This window comes from Narcine bancroftii, chromosome 7 (assembly GCF_036971445.1).
Source record: "Narcine bancroftii isolate sNarBan1 chromosome 7, sNarBan1.hap1, whole genome shotgun sequence".
Taxonomy (NCBI): domain Eukaryota; kingdom Metazoa; phylum Chordata; class Chondrichthyes; order Torpediniformes; family Narcinidae; genus Narcine; species Narcine bancroftii.
Genome location: NC_091475.1, coordinates 61,771,488 through 61,789,271, shown reverse-complemented (window position 1 = coordinate 61,789,271; position 17,784 = coordinate 61,771,488).

The window sequence follows — 17,784 nt, the reverse complement described above, 5'->3', positions numbered from 1 at the left end:
CCATAGCCAATTGGTCCTGTAAATCCCGTCCCAACAAGCAAACTCCAGCTTGGGGAACTAGTAAAATATCCTCTGTTATTAACTTTTCTCCCATTTGTATCCTTACATTCTTTAGTATAGGGATCGTAAAAAGATCTGTAAAAAGAGACCGTAAAATCATCACTGTCCCTTCTGTTTTAACACACTCGGGCCATTGTAAAATACTAGACCGGGCTGCCCCAGCATTTACTAGAAAAGTCATCTCATCACCGTGGGGTCCTATGCTTAAATTTACCAATGGTTCTCCGTGCAGCCCATGGTGTGTATTGACTGAGAACCGTGACCCCCCCTATTCATAATCTGCCGCCATCAATGCATAAGATCGCGCCTCCCTGGCTCACATTGGGCATTCCCTCTTAAAGTGTCCCTCCTTTTTACAATAATAGCAAACTAATGCTCCTGTTTCCCAATTTCTACCAGGGTCTCCACGGGGTCCCGGGAATGATTGTCGTCCCCAGAATTCTCCTCTACCCCTACCTCTGCTCTGGTCTCTACTTCCCCACTCCTGGCGCTCCTCCCAACGTCCAGGAGCTGGTACACAGCTCCTAACATTTCCCTGCTGTCCCTCCACAACTTCCTTGACTGTCAAGGGCTCTGTCCTTCCCTCCTGAAGGGTCTCACACTGTTCTGAATGACCTTCATAATCAAAGCCAACAGGCTGCATATTCTCTGTTCTCGGTATTACCTCCTTGATTTTGGTAGAGCCAGATGTTCAATGCCTGACACATCCAGTCCTCGTCAGATCCGAACTTTGGCCAATGTACCGAACTCCATTTTATCGGATTCTTAACCCATTCTTGACAGCAATACATGGTCTGTTTATCTTTCCCACGGGTTTTCCCCGCACCCCAATCAGATAACATTAATCCTAACGGACTATGTTTAGGTATCTGATCTTCCCGTCCTTCTTTAGGACTGTTTCCCTTGCTACTTACTCCTCCCATACTAGCAGGTAAATAAAATTCCTCCTACCGGGATCCAGTAGCTATTCCTAGCGCGCTTCCTTAACGTTCTCCCGTCGTTTGTTCTCAATGCCTCTTCTCGAATATCACTCGCTTCATCCACTGACCAGTCAACCATTGTCCAGGAGTCCAGCTGAATCAGCCGGGGTGCACCTACCCTCGTCGTCAGGCACTCTGTCAGTGGAGGGAGTGGGATCCCGGATGATCCCCCATTTGTGAGAAACAGAAGTACCTTCACAGATTTCGCTTGAGACAAAAATTGAGAACAAAGAACATTTATTGTACAACAGTGCAAATTTGAGTGCTTCCCCTTACCCTAGGAATACACACACATACTGGGGCTCACCCAACTCTTATACAGTTCATTTCAATGTAGAGCTAACCCCACCCCCCCCCCCCCCTAACATTCTTCTGCCTCCTGGATTGGTTTGGCCTTTGGTAATTCTTTCTGCCTACATGCAGTTTCTGTAAACTTGAAAGACCAAGGGGTATCCCTGTCTGGGTCCCATCATGTAATTGTCCTTATTCATGAATCTGCCTTTGTCCTTATTCACACATCTCAATCCCCAGGACTTACTATATGCAGAACTTGCTAATTCTTTCTATCACTATAAGACCCTTATTCTATTATACTTGCGTAACCCTTCCTCACACTCTTATCAAAATTCATCCCTACTCAGCACTTACTTAACTTCCTCTAGTCCAGTCCAGTATTCCTTATTTCATTCATACTAGCTTTACTTCCTATATTCTATTATTTTTCACACGGTGGTTAGTGGGGGTGGGGGTAGCTAGAGGTTAGGGAACGAGAGAATCTGTGGTGGGTGGGTGTGGAGGTAACTGGAGAATAGGAAACGTGAGAGACAGTGGTGGGTGGGGGTGAGGGTAGCTGGAGGATAGGGAACTAGAGAGACAGTGGTGGGTGGGGGTGGTGCTAACTGGGGGATTGGGAGCGAGAGGCAGCAGTGGGTGAGGGTGGATGTAGCTGGAGGATATGAACCAAGAGACACAGTGGTGGGTGGGGGTATGGTTAGTTGGAGGATATGGAATGAGAGAGGCCTTTTTTGGTGGGGTTGGGGGTAGCTTGAGGATAGGAAATGAGAGAGAGTAGTGGGTGTGTGTGGGGGAAGCTTGAGGATAGGGAATGAGAGAGACCATGGTGGGTATAGGTGGGGTTAGCTGGAGGATGGGGAATGTGAGAGACAGTGGTGGGTGGTGGTGGGGATAGCTGGAGGATAGGGAAAGAGAGAGACCATGGCAGGTGGGGGTGGGTGTAGCTGGAGTAGAGGGAACGAGACTAATAGACATTGGTAGGTGGTGTGGGGGAACTGGAGTATAGGGAACAAGAGAGACAGTGGTGGGTGGGGATGGTGGTATCTGGAGGATCGTGAAAGAGAGAGACAGGAGTGGGTGGGGGTGGGGTGTAGCTGATGGGTATGAGCGAGACAGCGGTGGGTGTGGTTGGGCGTATCTGAAGGATAGGGAATGAGAGAGACAATCGTGGGTGGGGGTAACTGCAGGATAGAGAACGAGACAGACAGTCATTGGTGGGTGGTGGTCGGAATAGCTGGAAGATAGGGAATGAGAGAGACAGTGGTAGGCTGGGTGTGGGGTTAGCTGGAGGATAGGGATTGAGAGGACAGCGGTGGATGGGGTGAGTATAGCTGGAGTATAGGGGATGAGAGGGACACTGGTGAGTGGTGATGGAGGTAACCGGAAGATGTGGCATGAGAGAGAGAGTGGTGGTTGGGAATGGGGATAACTGGAGGAATGGGAATGATGGTGGGTGGGGTGGGGTTATCCTGAGGATCGGGAACAAGAGAGACACTGGTGAGGTGGGTGTGGGGGTAACTAGCGAATAGGGAATGAGACAGACAGTCATTGGTGGGTGGTGGTCGGAATAGCTGGAAGATAGGGAATGAGAGAGACAGTGGTAGGCTGGGAGTGGGGGAAGCTGGAGGATAGCGGACGATAGAGACAGTGATTGGGTGGGTGTGGGGGAAGCTGGAGGTTATGGAATGAGAGAGAGAATGGTGGGTTGGGGTGGAGGTAGCTGAAGGATAGGGAATGATAGAGATAGTGGTGGGTTCGGTTGGGTGAAGCTGGAGGATTGGGAATGAGAGAGAACATCGTGGGGTGTGGGTGGGGGTAGCTAGAGTATAGGTAATGAGAGAGATGGTGTTGGGTGGGGTTTCCCAGTAGCTGGTTGGAGGATGCCGAGATATAATGATGTTTGAGTAGTCTCTATTGAGCAGTTCTCGAGATCATGGACAGACATGTCAGTGTGGGAACAGGGTGGGGAACTGAAGTGAGTTGCTGCTGGGAGATCCCCTGTTATTACAGCAGAAGGTGATCAATGAACTGATTTTATTTTAAATTTAGACACACAGCACAGTAACAGGCCATTTCTGCGCACGAGCCCGTGCTGTCCAATTTACACACCATTAACCTAAAACCCCTGTACATTTTGAATGGTGCGAGAAAACCGGAGCCCTTGGAGAAAATCCACGCATACACGAGGAGAATGTACAAATTCCTTCCAGGCAGCATGGGACTTGAAATCTGGTCCTGATTGCTGGCACTCTAAAGGTGTTGCGCTAACCTCTATTCCAACTGTTCAGCCCAATTTGTGTCCAATCTCTTCGATGAAGAGTAGGCAACAACAGGAGGATTTGATGCAGTAGATAGATGAGCACTGAGGATTCACAAGTGAAGTATTGCTTTAATTCAAAGGACTGTTTGGGGCCCCGAATGGTGGTGTGTAGAAAGGTACAAGTGCCAGCATATCATTTTGTGCAGGGGTTAGGCACCGAGGGGGTGATTGGCAGGAAGAAAGCAATGGAAAGCAAAGGGAGTGGTGCCTGAGGAAGGCAGAGGTGAGATCATATTGTACGTCATGGAAATAAGTTGGTTCCCGGGGCTAGTGCAGAGGTAGGTGAGGACAAGGTGAATCCTGTCCTTGTTGCATGTGGGGGTGGAGGGGGCCAAGGCAGATGTGTGGGCAATGGGAGGTATGTAGGTGAGGGCCAGGTTTATGGTCATAGAGGAGAGGCCACAGTTTCTGAAGGAGAAGGACATCTCAGATGATCTCACAGGGAAGACCTTGTCCTGGGAGCAGATGTGTTGGAGATGGGGGAATTTCGAGAAAGGAATAGAATCTTTACAGGGGTCAGGGTGTGGAGAGGTGCAGCCATGGTAACTGTGGGAGTTGGTTGATTTATAGAAAATAAATTTAGGATATGCGCATATTGGATAAATGTAAGACCCAACATTATATGGAAATAGTACGATTAAGGGGGAAAACATTTTTTATTAAAGGTCTAGCTGGCAATTAGAACACAAAAATAATCCCAAACTAAATGGGCGAATTCTGATTATATTTTAATCCACCACAAAGTTCAGATATCAGATACAGTGAACAGCGTCAATGCAGAAGCAATCACAAAGGTGGCCGTTTCAGTCTCCTGCCACACCTGCTCCTGAAGATGTCAAAAGCTTTTCGAATGCACACCATCCCATCAAGATTATAACTGATTTCTGTTGATTCTCCAAACAAGAGTTAATTTTATATATTTTTATTCTTTACAATTAACAGATATGTTTAATGATATTAAAAGGGAAACCAAGAGAGATTGTGGATTTTCAACAGGCATCCAACAACATAATTTCCCCAAGGCTTCCCTGCCCAATTTCAAGAATAGCCCAGAGGACCCTAAAACCCAACAGCAATAGAAATTCACCAAGACAAATGGTTACTTAAACAAAAGTTGCTTTTAATTTTCTTTAAACATAAATACAGGATCAAACTATAACTTATCACTATTAACTTAATCTAACTTAACCCCCTTCTAGTCATTCACCTCTCACTTCTCCAAGTATTAGGCAATACTTATACTGTGCACAGAATTTAATATTTATGAATCTCCACCAGGCTCTGGTGCTGAAAGTTAAATGGTTACTGCTCAGGAAGGTCCTTGTTGGCTTCAGAGAGGTTTTTGTTGTTCATCAGTCACTTCAGTGACTTGCTGAAGAAACTTCCCCATCATGGGTTTTCCAAATGATAACCGCTTCTTCCATCCAGCCATTTCCTCTTGTAAGGGCTGTGACGGTTTTCAGCAGGCTGGACTCAGAACTCACAACCCATCTTCAAAATGGGGTTTTAACAAGCCTGCCAGCTTGCCATTTTACAGTCTCAATTGCCACTTTAGAACTGACTTCACTCTCTCTCTCTCTCTCTCTCTCTCTCTTTCTCTCTCTCTCTCTCTCCCTCTTCTTGCAAAAACTAAATGATTTCCTATAGGGCTCTGTGGTGATATGTAATTACACCACCAGGTCACCAGGGGTCATCCCGGTGACCTTGTATATAAAGCAGTCCAGAGCTATAGTCGAGCCTTCCAGGTTTGTCTTGCAGAGAGACAAGACCTCTTAGTGTACATATTAGTTTATTAAAGTTGTCTTATATTCACACTGCTGGTGTCAGTACAGGCTCCAACCCATCTTTGAAAGATCTTATCAGCCTCTGAGCAGGGACATTATCCATTTGCACCTTCTCATGAAGCTCTTCTTGTGAAGTGTCTGCAAACTCACTCGGAGCCTGAATGTCTATATTCAGCAAAGCTCCAGCATTTTAAATGAGATGTCTTTTGTTACTCTGTTTGTGGTGTCCCACACTGAACCCTCCCCCCCCCATAATCAATCTCTTTTAAAAACATATTTATCTATAATATAATATATAATAAAACCCGTAGCAATAGACTCTGCAAAGAATCACTCCTCAATTCAGTAAGGCACTCCCTTCATCTGAATTCATTCATCTCACCAACATATTGCCTCCCATATGTCTAGTTAGTGCTGTTTCCCATGTAGTGTGGATGAACAGAGGGACCTTGGGATCCAAATCCATACATCCCTCAAGGTCGCCTCACAGGAAGTAAGATCAGATAGTAAGAAGATCAGTGGGATGCTGGGCTTCATTAATAGGGGGATTGAATTCAGGAGTAGAGATGCAAAGTTACAACTCTACAAATCTCTGATAAGACCACACTTGGATTATATTCAGTTCTGGTCACCTCATTATAGGAAGGATGTGGAAGGGTGCAGAGGAGATTTACTAGGATATTGCCTGAATTGGGAAATGTCTTATGAGGCAAGGATAGCAGAGCTGGGACCTTTCTCTTTGGAGCATAGAAGGATGAGAGGAGACTTGATAGAAGTCTACAAGATTATGAGAGGTATAGATAGGGTGGACAGCTCGCACCTGTTTCCCAGCCAGGATCAGCAAACACCAGAGGACATGAAGGGAGGGAAGTTATCAGGGGTGTATATTTACACAGAGAGTTTGGGGTGCCTGGAAAGCCCTGCTGGGGATGGTGGTGGACGCTGAAACATTGGGAGAATTTAAGAGATTCTTCGACAGACACATGGATGAAAGAAAAATAGAGGGCTACGGGGTAAGGAGAGTTTAGTACTTTTTTTTAGGAAGGACTCTATGGGTTGGTACAACATCGAGGGCCGAAGGACCTGTACTATATTCACAGAGGGATAATTTTTATTCAGTTTTCTTAGGACTTGTATTTCTGTCTGTTGTTGCCACAGAAAGGGATTTGAACATGCCAATTTACTGTGGTCACAAATAACTGATTCAATATTCAGTTACTTCATGAAGTTCAGAATCAGGATTTATTGTCATGAAGTTTAGTGTTTTGCCGCAGCGTCATATTGTAAACATATTATAACCATCAATGGTGGAGTGTAAAGTTTTGGAGGCTTTGCCTTGAAATCGCTATCCATCAGCTTGTTCGTCAGCAAGATACTTGGGCAAACTCTCCAGCTCATTGAATTTGAATTGACCAAGTCACAAGAGATGGTGGAATTTCAAAGTTTCGGTTTTAGGCAGGAACTCCTCAGACATTAGTGAACCCTAAACTTTTGAGACTTATCAGCAAGAAATAATTCCCATAATTTTGTAGTGGCCGCTAATTTTAAAATTCTTATTGCCAAGTAATTTTTATGTTAAGTTTACAATATCAAAATAGATGCTTGACCAATCACAGATGCAAACTTTGAAAACAGATATTGAAACTTATTTTTCAACAGGAAAGTCTGCAGATGCTGTGATCATAAACGTAGTCATGCATCACAGTAATAGGTAGGTGGCAGCATGCTGGGTGCTACTGGCTGGCTCTTTCCTGACAGTGACCTTCTTGTCTCTAGTGGCTCACGTGGTGCAGTGAACTGAGATTCACTGGTGATGGGTTGTGCTGATGGCTGGCCCTCCCCCATCTACCCATATATAACCTAGGATTCCCACCTAAACCCAGAGCCCTACTGAAGTCCAGTGCAAGACCCTACCCTTTGTTATAAACTAATAAAAGCATGTGCTCTTCCTCCAGTCGTGAGGGCTTTTATCTGCGTTCACTCATGGGCAAACGACGGATGCATCAGGGATATACGTAATGGTAGACAGAGTGGTACGGACAAGCGTAGGCTGTCAACAACACTATAGAGGCTGCACTCCAGGAACATTTGACCACTTGTCAGGTCCTGGGATGCTGTTTGAGCAGCTACAAATTGATTTTGTGCACACTCCTGGCAGCAAGATATTTGTTGCTCTCTTAGTGGATAGAAGCTTATCTGATGAAAAGCGATTATGCAAAAACAGTTCTAAAAGTTCTAATGAAGGAGGTGATTCCACGATTTGGTGTATCCTTGGGGATCAACGGTGATTGGGGATCTAATTTTGCTCATATAAAAGGGCTAGCTGAAGCTCTGGGTAATTGCATATCCCACTCCAGCCAGAAGAGTTGAATTAAGGAGGCATTAAGGAAAGATTGTTCACGTCATAATCTCAGCTGGTCAGATGGTCCATTGTAATGTTTTTTTTTGTGGCCTTCATCATTCATGGTCGGCCATGGATATTCTGGCCTCTGGTAGTCCCAGGAAACCAGAATGGCCTCTCAGGGAACAAGCCAGGGCAGAGTTGATAGGGAGATCCCTACTAATGAGAGGATCAAATGAATGATGAAGGTTGATACAGTTTGGTCCCAGCAGCGTCACAGGAGTTACCTAGCCAGTGCTGGGTACAGCATTCAGCCACCTTTGGTACTCCGACCAGATTTTTCCATGGGGTTTACTCCTAAAGCCTTTCCCATCAGGCAACAGAGGTTTGAAATCCGAGTTCTCCCTCTCCTAGATGAGTTGCCATCCGCGGTTAACGAGCCCCATCTGCCTGGAGCAACTGGTTCCAAGGCACCAGTGGCCCACCTTTGTCCTTCTCCTGTCAGTAAGAACATTCCCCCAGGCACAAGAACTATGCTGCACGTAAAGGCCAGGAGCTGGACTTTAGTTGTCAGAGGTTGTTTGAGACGTACGCCATGAAGACCATTTGTGTAGCAGTGGGAGTTTGTCCCCACCACCCCTCTATGACAATGTACATTGACAAATATATAAAATAGATCACCCAGGTTAACCCCTTATAATGATATTGATGAGCTGACCCATTCCTACTGCATCTAAACCTCCTGTTTCTCCAGATAAGGTCGCTCTAATTTGCCTACCCTAAATTATGGCCAAGCTCTGTGTGAAACAGCCTTCTAGAATGTGCACTCCAGAGTTTAGGGTAGCCAGAAACCATTGACAGGGACATATGCACCTGTTGTGTTTGCGCTACGTGGAGGTGGAGAAGAACAACATGCATGCCAAAGCCTTGAAATTGAGACTGGTTTATTGTACTGGCCTGGGATTGGCCAGCATTTCCACCACAGTTCACCGTCTCCCCGCCATGTTGGGAGATCACCTGGGATGATGACCATTGTCACCCCCCCAGGTCCGTGGAGCTGCTGCATTCATTGACTATTATGTGGGTTGGCCACTACACGACTCCCCCTACTACAGAACAGGCGATCGGGCCATTGCCCGTTGACTTGGGTTGTTTGCCCATGCATCGCGGAGGAGGAGTGGAAATTGCTGGTCACAGTCCAGGTAAGCCAGTGTCAGGCAATCGACCGTAAAACCCTTCTCCTTATTGCTGATGTCGAGTACAAAGGTGGAGCCCTTGTCCCTGTAGGGTTCCTCGCAGGGTCATTGTAGGGGCAGCCGCTGTGTGCCCCTTAACACAAACACATACTGTCTTTAAGTCCCTGGGGATGTTTTGTTTGGGCTGGCTGTGTGGAGGGGATTGTCGTGGGATCAGTGACTCCAGTTTTTGCCTCAAGTTCTTGAGGGTTGCAGCGGGATCTACTGAGCATTTATCAAGGGCCAAGAAATCTCCCAGAATGATTAAAGGGGCTCCATAGACCATCTCTGCCACTGAGGCATTGAAGTCTTCCTTTGGCATGGTGCAAATCCTCAACAGGTCCCTAGGCAGTTCATCCACCCCCAGTTGGGATCTTTGAGCCAGAACATCAAGGCTGCCTTCAGGTTCCCAGTGGCCTGAGGGTGATACACTGTGGTTTGGTGGAGCTGTGTCCCCAGGAAGTTATCCAGTACTGCCTAAAGCCCAGAGGTAAATTGTGCCCCCCTGTCAGAGGTTAGGTGCTCTGGGACCCTGAATCTGGACACCCATGTGTGGATGAGTACCATGGCGCAGGCTTCTGTGGTGGTATCAGCCAACGGGACTGCCTCCAGCCATCTCGTGGTGTGGTCCATCATGATCTTGAGGTATCTCTCCCCACAGGAAACTGGTTATGTCCTCATTAAGTCAATGTGCACTTGACAGAACCCACACCGCGCTGGGTTAAAAGTGTGTGTGTGTGCGGCCTGGTGTGAGTCTGTACATTTGAGGACTGACAGTTTATGCAGGTCTTCGCTCACTGTCTGATCTGCTTATGGAGGTTGTGCCAGTCAAACCTATTAGCCACCATTCTGATTGTGGCTCAGATTGCAGGATGCACCTGGTTGTGAATGGTATCGAAAACCTGGTGCCTCCATGCGGGCAGGACGATGGGGCGAGGGTTGCTGGGGAAAATGTTGCCGATGGGCACGTCTTCCACCCTGCAAACAGAGATACTTGTCTTATAAGTGGGGATCTCAGGGTCCTGCTGCACTTTGGCAAGGGCCACGTAGGACAGGGCGTGGACCGACAGATTCGCAGGGTGTGATGGAATGTCGGCTACCACAATGCTTTCCCCATGATGTGCTGTATGTCCGTGGTAAATTTGGATACATAGGACAAGTGTTTCTATTGTCAGGCCAACCACGGGTCCGATACCTTATAGAAGGCGAAGGTCAACGGCTTGTGATTGGTGAAGACCTTGAATTGCTGACCTTTCAAAAAGTAATGGAAATGTCTTACCGCCAATAGCTTTCAGTCGAAAGTGTTGTATTTGAGCTCTGTGGGGGTGGGGGTAGGGGGTGATTGGGGGCGGGAGAAGGTTTCTGCTGAAAAAGGCCAGGGATTGCCACTGGCCTTTAATGAGTTGTTCCAGTGCACCTTGTGTTGGAGTCGTTGACTGTCAGAGCAGCTGGTGCCTCTGGTCTGGGGTGCACCAGGAGGGTGACATTTACTAGCGCATCTTTGACGTTCTGGAACTCCCTCAAATGTTCATCATCCCAGTTAATGTCCTTCGACTTGCCCACCATCAGCACGAAGAGGAGGCACATGGTGCGGGCCACTGCAGTGTGAATCTGTGGTAAAAGTTTATCATACCAGCATGTTTTTACTGTACGTGAAGTGCCAGACCATCTTGACCTTTTCTAGTCGCCTCTGGTGCAGCTTTGCCGAAGGTTTGCCAACAGTTTTATGCTGGGAATTTCCAGCAGGTAATTGCTCCACTGGAGATCTGGCAGAGTAAATGGCAGTCCGGAAATGACAGGCAGTATTAGGCCAGCTCTCTTAGGGTGTGTGTGTGGGAGTCTCAGACTTTCTGGCACAGAAACGCTGACAGTTTTTGCTCAAATTTACCAGGAATTCTTTACAGTCACTCAGTTCAGTGACACGCTAGAATTGATTATTCTTGCTTCCTCTGCCGAATTGATAGTCGCTCACTGAATCTGATCCCTTTGCTCTTTCTATCACAATCTTGGTTTTGACATTTCTCCCGATTGAAGTTGCTGCTGGATTTTGATGAAACAAAGCTAATGTGTCGCTGTGGCTGCACCTACAGCGTAACATCATGTTTCTGAGCACAATACGTGTTTACAGTGACTTGGACTTCCCCACTCTGCAGCAATATCAATTCCATAGTCTGTGTTTTACTGACACCTCCTTTACTCCATCTGCTCCACCAGCCCGACCATTCCCTCTGCTGAGAGATGCCTTTCTTCCTCTTCCTTCAGCCAGTCTTGAACCCAGACACTTTAGTTCTCCCTTCAGACTCTTCAGAACATATAGCTCTTTGGTCCACGATGATGTGTTGCCCTATGTAAACCTCCTCAGCAATCTAATCCTGACCTACCTCATGCCCATAACCCTCTATTTTTCTTGTGCCTCAGAGTTTTTTTGAATCTCCCTTTTTAATCTATCTCCACCATCATCCCTGGCAATGCAATCAAGGCAGCCACTATTGTGTAAAAAAACGTAACCCTGGTGTCTTCCCAACACATTTCTGCCCTCACCTTTTTGAAATGACCATTTTCCTTGGGTCTTCCAAAGTGGGTGCCTTAGTGGCCAGCTCTCTGGTGAGGTCAGGGCTGTCTGGGGCCATGGCACCAACTGCATTTAGAGAAAAGTGTTAACAGACTGCCTGTTCCCAACCCTGGGATCACCAACTACCGATGCTGTTCATGAATGCAAATGAAAATAATTGATTTTTCAATGTTCAGAAACTTAAAATGAACTAATATTAAAATGAAAAGAGAAGGAAGCATTCACGCACACACACATACACACACAAACACAAACACACACATACACACACAACCACATGTGCACACACACATGCACACTCACATGCACACACAAATGCATATGCACACACACATACATACACACACTTATTTAGTAAGGGTAAATAATTCAAATCATATAAATTCTTATACTCCTTACCAACAATTATACCTAAATATTTAATCTTATCTGACCATTTAAATTTAGTAATTTGCATACAATCTGAATAGTCCCCATCAGATATAGGTAACAGCTCAATTTTATCCCAATTTACCTTTTACCCAGACATTGATCCATAAAATTTTAATAAGTCCTGCAAAGGTTCTAAAGAATTCTTAGGTTTAGATAAATATATCAACACATCATCTGCAATTAAATTAATTTTATACTCCCATTGCCCAACCATAATACCCTAATTATCTGAGCTAAAGGTTCTATAAGCAATGCAAATAAGGCTGTTGATAATGGGCAGCCCTGTCTAGTTGATCTAAACAAAGAAATGCCTGAGAAATCTGAACATTTGTCACCACCCACACAGAAGGATTTACCCATCTGGTAAAAAATGGTCCAAATTTAAATCTCTCCAACACATTAAACAAACATTTCCTTTCAACTTGGTCAAAAGCCTTCTCAGCATCTAATGCTAATATCATTGGTTGGTTAAATTGCTGCCTTGACACATTAATTATTGTAAGTAATTTAGTAATATTATCAGCTGAATATCTATTCTGAATGAATCCTGCCTGATCTACATGCACCAATTTTGTTTAAAAAATTAGCCAATCTATTTGCTAAAACTTTTGCTACAATCTTATAATCTACATTCAATAAAGATATTTATCTTTCTTTGGTATAACTGTTAACACTGCTCTTGAAAATGACTCAGGGGATAACCCCATATCTGTAGCCTGCATCCATATACAACGGAAACAACAAATCATGAAATTCCTTATAAAACTCTACCGAAAATCCATCCTCACCAGGTGATTTACCAGTCGGCATGGATTGTAATGCCTCATTAAGTTAATGAATGAAGCATCTAACAATTTCATATCATTCTCTTCCAATAAAGATATATTCAACTTGGAGAAAAATGTGTCAATCTGTTCAGCATCTACATTCCCTTCAGATGCATACAAATCCTGATAAAAAGCACAAAATTCCTCATTAATCTACTGCGGTTTATAATTAATACCTAAATTTCCCCGAATTGCATTAATTATTCTGGAAACATGCTCAATTTTCAACTGCCATGCCAATACTTTTATGTGCTCTTTCCCCTAATTCATAATAATACTGTGTTGATCTCAAAAGCAATCTCTCATAATTATAAGTTTGCTTCATATTTTTTTAATCTTTATTTATTTGTTCAAAAAACAAATAATATATGACATATACAACAATTAACCATAAACATGAATGTTACTTTTTATATAGAGAAAAAAAAGAAACCCCCCCCCCTTCAGCCAACTCTCCTAAGGAGAGCAATAAAGAAAAAAAAATTAAATAAAAATTAAATATACATGTTAAGATCTAATCAATGTAAATAGAAATGTAAATATTCTGAATATAACAACCATTTATTAATAAAAAAAATTAATTATCATGTGAAACATACATAATTTTTTCCATTATTAAACAATATTTCATCTCATTATGCCATCTATTAATATCAGTCATATTTGTATCTTTCCACGTACTAGCAATACTTTTTTTCGATACAGATAAAGCTAAATATACAAAAGCAAGCTGAAACTTATCTAATCCCAAGCCTTTCAGTTTGCAAACTACTGTTGGATCTAAATATTTTAATCTTCTACAGATATTCTAAAAACGATTGAATTTTCTTCCAAAAAGATTATATATGTACACATGACCAAACGGCATGAAAAAAAATTCCAACCGTATCACCACATCTAAAACACAAATCTGATTAATGAAAACCATACTTTTTTAATTTTTCAGGTGTTAAGTATAATTGATGTAAAAAATTGTAGTTAATCATTGCATAATGTGTATTTATCAATCTAGTTACACTACCATGACAGATATCTAACCAATCATCTTCAGAAAAAATAAAACCAGTATCCGCTTCCCATTTACTTTTAGATCTATCCCAACCGTTTTTACCCATATCATCCTGTAATATTTAATATATAGATGAAATATAACCCTTCTCTGGTACCTTCATAAGAAAAGTCTCAAATTTAGTCATTTCAGGTAAAATCATATCTCTACCAAACATACATTTTACCAAAGCTCGAATTTGATAATAAAGAAACAAAGTGTTTTTATCAATACCAAAACCTTCCCTCATCTGATTAAAAGATAAAAATTTACCCTCTTTAAATCAATCTCCCAAATTTTTCACACCTTTAAATCTCCAATACAATAAACTTTGATTATGTATTGAAAAAGAAATGTTGATTATTAGACAATGGAGTCAAAGCTGATAATTTGCCCCTAGAGCCTATCATTTTATTTTTCTTTATCCATAACTTCATTAATGGCACATTATATTGTTGTAAAAAATTTATATTCCATCTAAACAAAAATTGCTTACCTTTGTAAGGTAAGTTTGAAGGAAGTATGTTCAATTAAAACTCCGTTATATCAGAATCAGTTAATTCCCTTTTCTATGCATAATCCTTATTTGAAAAATTTGGACTCAAAAGGTTTGGTATTAATTGAAGACTGTTTTGAGGCAGGTTCATTTCTTTCATTTGATAGGCTTCAAGAGAAGTTTGGCATATTACAGAATACATTGTTTGCCTATTATCAAGTACACGATTTTTAATGAATTGTTTTGGTCGGGAAATGATATTGCCAATGCAATCAAAGTTTGAAATGTTACTTATGGAGAAAAGATTTATTTCAGAAATGTATTAGTTGTTGCAGGTCAAAATGAAGGTCAGGGAATTGAGAATAAGAGATAAATGGGAACAAGAGTTATCTACTTCTATCTCTGAGTAAGAATGGTCAGATCTGTGTTCGCATAGACCACCGCCAGTGGGCTGATATCGCATCAAACCGTGCATCTTGGCGCCTCACAGTTTGGCGGGCAGCAACCGCCTTTGAAGAAGACCGCAGAGCCCACCTCACTGACAAAAGGCAAAGGAGGAAAAACCCAACACCCAACCCCAACCAACCAATTTTCCCCTGCAGCCGCTGCAACTGAGTCTGCCTGTCCCGCATCGGACTTGACAGCCACAAACGAGCTTGCAGCTGACGTGGACTTTTACCCCCTCCATAAATCTTCGTCCGCGAAGCCAAGCCAAATAAGAAGAATTCAGTTAATTATAATTTTCTTCATCAGTTATATTTAACTCCTGAAAAGTTAAAGTGATATGGTTTTAGTGATTCTGATTTGTGTTTTCAGTGTGGAGATCGGACAGGTACTTTTGTTCATTTTGTGTGAAATTGTGTAAAACTTAAGCCTTTTTGGGAAAAGATTATAAAGTTTTTACGAGATTTACTCCAAATAGATTTATATGTGGATCCATGATTGGGTATATTAGGTTACATGAATCTATTAACAGCATGTGTCAAATTTCAGATTGTGTTTATTCGATTGAGTTTGGCAATAACTAGAAAATGTATAGCAGTAACCTGGAAAATTGATGTGGAAGATAGCAAAATGAAATTCAATCATGTTTATGTTTAGAAAAAATTACATAAAATTTGCAAAATAATTATTATTTTTTTAAGAAAATGTGGACTCCAGATTTGGAATATATGAATTTGGATGTTAAGTAATTTTTAAATTTTGTTTGGGTTGGCAAATTGATATATTGCAACCTAACCCACTTTGTTTGTTTATAAATACTTTTTTTTGTGTATGTTAAACTCTGTGGGGGGGTGGGGGAAGAGGGATAGTAAGGAGTGGGATAGTGGGGTGGAAGGTGGGGGATGCAGGTATAGTAGGTTTTAGTTAGATGGGTCTTTTTTGTATTTTATAACTGCATTTTTAAATAAACTTAAAAAAACATACACACACATACATACACATGCACACAAACTTAAACACACATACATGCACATGCATACGCACATGCACACACACTTCTTTCTTTGGCTTGGCTTCGTGGATGAAGATTTATGCAGGGATATGTCCACGTCTGCTGCAGGCTCGTTGGTGACTGACAAGTCCGATGCGGGACAGGCAGGCACGGTTACAAGGGAAAATTGGTTGGTTGGGGTTGGGTGTTGGGTTTTTCCTCCTTTGTCTTTTATCAATGAAGTGGGCTCTGCAGTCTTCTTCAAAGGAGGTTGCTGCCCGTCGAACTGTGAGGCGTCAAGATGCACGGCTGGAGGCGATATCAGCCCACTGGCGGTGGTCAATGTGGCAGGCACCAAGAGATTTCTTTAAGCAGTCCTTGTACCTCTTCTTTGGTGCACCTCTGTCTCGATGGCCAGTGGAGAGCTCGCCATATAATATGATCTTGGGAAGGCGATGGTCCTCCATTCTGGAGAAGTGACCCACTCAGCACAGTTGGGTCTTCAGTAGCATGGATTCAATGCTTGTGGACTCTGCCAGCTCGAGTATTTCGATGTTGGTGATGAAGTGTCTCCAATGAATGCTGAGGATGGAGCGGAGACTGCGCTGATGGAAGCGTTCTAGGAGCCGTAGGTGATGCCGGTAGAGGAACCATGATTCAGAGCCGAACAGGAGCGTGAGTATGACAACGGCTCTGTACACGCTGATCTTTGTGTGTTACTTCAGGTGGTTGTTTCTCCAGACTCTTTTGTGTAGTCTTCCAAAGGCGCTATTTGCCTTGGCGAGTCTGTTGTCTATTTTGTTGTCAATCCTTGCATCTGATGAAATGGTGCAGCCGAGGGAGGTAAACTGGTTGACCGTTTTGAGTTCTGTGTGCCCGATGGAGATGTGTGGGGGCTGGTAGCCATGGTTGGGGGCTGGCTGATGGAGGACCTCAGTTTTCTTCAGGCTGACTTCCAGGCCAAACATTTTGGCAGTTTCCGTAAAACAGGACGTCATGTGCTGGAGAGCTGGCTCTGAATGTGCAACTAAAGCGGCATCATCTGCAAAGAGTAGTTCATGGATAAGCTGCTCTTGTGTCTTGGTGTGAGCTTTCAGGCACCTCAGATTGAAGAGACTGCCATCCGTGTGGTACCAGATGTAAACAGCGTCTTCATTGTTGAGGTCTTTTTGTTTGGGTTAGCACACACTCACACATACCCACACACTCACACACACATACACGCACACACATGCGTGATCCAGGTGGATCAGGATGGAGTGAGGCGACAAGGCTATAGCATTGTCTGTGGGACCGTTCGATCTAATGGTGTATAAAAGTTGTTTTCCATGGGGAGAGTGTCTAGGACAAGAGGGCACTACCTCAAGATTGAAGGGCATCCACTTTGAACAGAGATGTGCAGCTTTATCCAGAGGGTGGTAAATTTGTGGAATTTGTTGTCACAGGCAGTTGTGGAGGCCAAGTCTTTGGGTGTATTTAAGGCACAGATTGACAGGTTCTTGATTAGGCAGGACACCAGTGGTTATATGGAGAAGGCCAGGCAGTGGAGATGAGTGGGTCTACAGATCAGCTCCTGATTAAATAATGGGGTAGACGTGATGGTCTGAATAACCTATTCTGCTCCTATGTCTTCTGGTCTTATGGACTTGCAAGGTTGTCTTATTACCTGTTATTGTTTTAATACTTTGCCACATATGTCTCATGTTGCATAGCTGACTATGGATCAATCTTATTGTGCATCCATGTTTTGCCTTCTATATTACACAAGAGACTTCAGCCCTGGGTGATGTTAGTGTCATCATGTCTCCTGTCCTGAAGGCTCCATCTCGAGCTCTGAGATGTGCAAGGGCATCTGCATCGAACCATGGTTTCTGGTTAACCCTGGTGTGGCATTTAATCCCTGTGACACCCTCGATGTACTTGTTGATGTGGGTAGTCACTGAGCTTGTGTACTCTTCGA